Below are 2,461 nucleotides of genomic sequence, written 5' to 3'. Positions count from 1 at the left end.
CTATGCCCCCTTATGGTCATTTCCCCCTTCGCTTTGGCCTCCTCTTGTCTCTCAATCCTACCGAGGGACAAGATGGCGGCCGCTACGGACTGTTTGGAATGTTGACAGACGCCGGAGAACCAATCAGCTTCGCAAAGCTCCGTAACGCGAAAAGTACGCGAAGCGGAGCGCTGTTACAGATATATATCTTTTTTTGAACGTTAATTTCTCAAAATCCACTGGAGCACATATATTGAGACCTAGCAAAGGCACATCGGGCTACCAGTCCCTAATATTTTGCCAAGTTTCGTGCAAATCCATTCAGCCGTTCGATTATTATTATTTTGGGTTTTTTTTGCCCCGCGGGGCCCTTTTAAAACCTCCACATCAAACCTAGGGGGTCAGCGAGGATCTACTATGCCCCCTTATAGTTATTTCCCCCTTTGTTTTGACCTCCTCTTGTCTCTCGATCCTACCGAGAGACAAGATGGCGGCCGCTACGGACTGTTTGGAATGTTGACAGACGCCGGAGAACCAATCAGCTTCGCTTCACAAAGCTCCGTTGCGCGAAAAGTCCGCGAACCAGTGCGCTGCCCGGTCCGCTGTTACAGATATATATCTTTTTTTAAACGTTAATTTCTCAAAATCCACTGGAGCACATATATTGAGACCTACAAAAGGCACATCGGGCTACCAGTCCCTACAATTTTGCCAAGTTTCGTGCAAATCCATTCAGCCGTTCGGGCTAAAAGTGAGGCCAACCGCCCTATGGAAAACTCAATGTTAAAAACACGTTTTGGGACCCCCCTTTTTTCTCGGCCCCCCCTTGACGAACCCCCCCCAAATTTTCAAGGGCTGCTCAGAAACAAAATGTGCCATTTTCCTGAAAATTTCAGCCAATTCCGTCCACAAACGCCAAAGTTATTAGACATAGAATTTTCAAAAAACCCATAGAGAAAAAATCCTAACTATATATACCTACTGGCGACCGCCAGTAGGTAATATATATATATATATATATATATATATATATGTATAGATATATATAAACGAAGAATCACTTTTTGGCGCGAGGCAAGTGGGGACTGCTAGGCTTCTTATCCGATTTATCCGCTCTCTGTGCCTCACGCCACTCGTCCTCCTGCAGCACACTCCTTGCTTCCTTGTTTATTTTGCTGTGCGATTCTGCCACCACCATGTTTGAGTCTCGCTTGGTCCAGGGTTTGATCCTGAAGAAGGTGCTGGAGGCGCTGAAGGACCTCATCGATGAGGCGTGTTGGGACATTAGGTCTAGCGGCATCAGCCTGCAAAGTATGGACTCAGCTCATGTGTCACTGGTGCAGCTCACCATGCGCTCGGAAGGCTTCGACAAGTATCGATGCAACCAAAACCAGTCTATGGGGGTCAAGATGAGCAGTATGTCAAAAATCTTGAAGTGTGCAGCTGGTGACGACGTAATAACCCTCAGAGCTGAGGACAAAGCAGACACCCTGACACTGGTTTTCGAAGCTCCAAATTAAGAAAAAGTGTCCGATTACGAGATGAAGTTAATGGACCTGGATGTTGAACAGCTCAGAATTCCTAAACAAGAGTATAGCTGTATCATAAAGATGCCCTCTGGAGAGTTTGCGTGCATTTGCAGAGATCTCAGCCAGGTTGGTGATGCAGTTGTAATCTCCTGCGCTAAAGATGGGGTGAAGTTTTCTGCTAGCGGATCTCTAGGGACTGGGAACATTAAGCTGTCGCAGACCTCCAATGTGGACAAGGAGGAGGAAGCGGTTACTATTGAAATGAATGAACCAGTTCAGCTTACGTTTGCTTTGCGGTATCTGAACTTCTTCACTAAGGCCACAACCCTACATGGTCAGGTGATCCTCAGCATGTCTGCGGATATCCCACTTAATGTGGAGTACAAAATCGCAGACATGGGGCATGTAAAATACTACCTGGCGCCCAAGATAGAAGATGAAGGGGCAGCGTATGGTTCTGCTGACATCGGACAAGGAATCTCGCCAACAAAGCTCTTGTCAACAAGCTCTTGTGTCCGTTTGCAGTAATCTTAAAACAATTGACTATACTAATGGGCACATCTGTAGATATCTCTGTATATATTTCAAGTCTTTTTGCAATAATTCTTTCAAGTCAATAAAATATGTCTTCCTAAAAAAAAAAAATGAAGAATCACTGCCGCTGCACCTCACGTCCTGGGGCTAAACTCCAGTGGCGGTGAGCCGCTATGCACAAATCTACAGTGGCAATTCAATCCAGATCAGCCATAAACAAGAGCACTCACATAAATTGTTAGCAAAGTGCGTTTAGTGTGCAAGCCTCCTGCACTGACAGACGCGTTTCTGCACTACGCCTTTATCTATGTCAGTTTAAATTTCTTCACTGAGCCATTTTAATGAAAAAAATAGTGCATCATGTGTAAATCATATAGAAAGAAGACGCTCCGCAGGTCACAGTTAATTACCCAATTCAT

At 45.3% G+C, this 2,461-nt stretch overlaps 1 pseudogene; it reads left to right on the top strand.

Annotated features, from left to right (window-relative positions):
* The first annotated feature begins 1,175 nt into the window (after positions 1-1,175).
* Positions 1,176-2,134, top strand: LOC144827743 (proliferating cell nuclear antigen pseudogene; annotated as a pseudogene).
* The last annotated feature ends 327 nt before the right edge of the window (positions 2,135-2,461 follow it).

This window comes from Lissotriton helveticus, chromosome 4_1 (assembly GCF_964261635.1).
Source record: "Lissotriton helveticus chromosome 4_1, aLisHel1.1, whole genome shotgun sequence".
Classification (NCBI taxonomy): Eukaryota; Metazoa; Chordata; class Amphibia; order Caudata; family Salamandridae; genus Lissotriton; species Lissotriton helveticus.
Note: the sequence above shows the minus strand (reverse complement) of the source record. Positions and strands in the feature narration are given on the sequence as shown.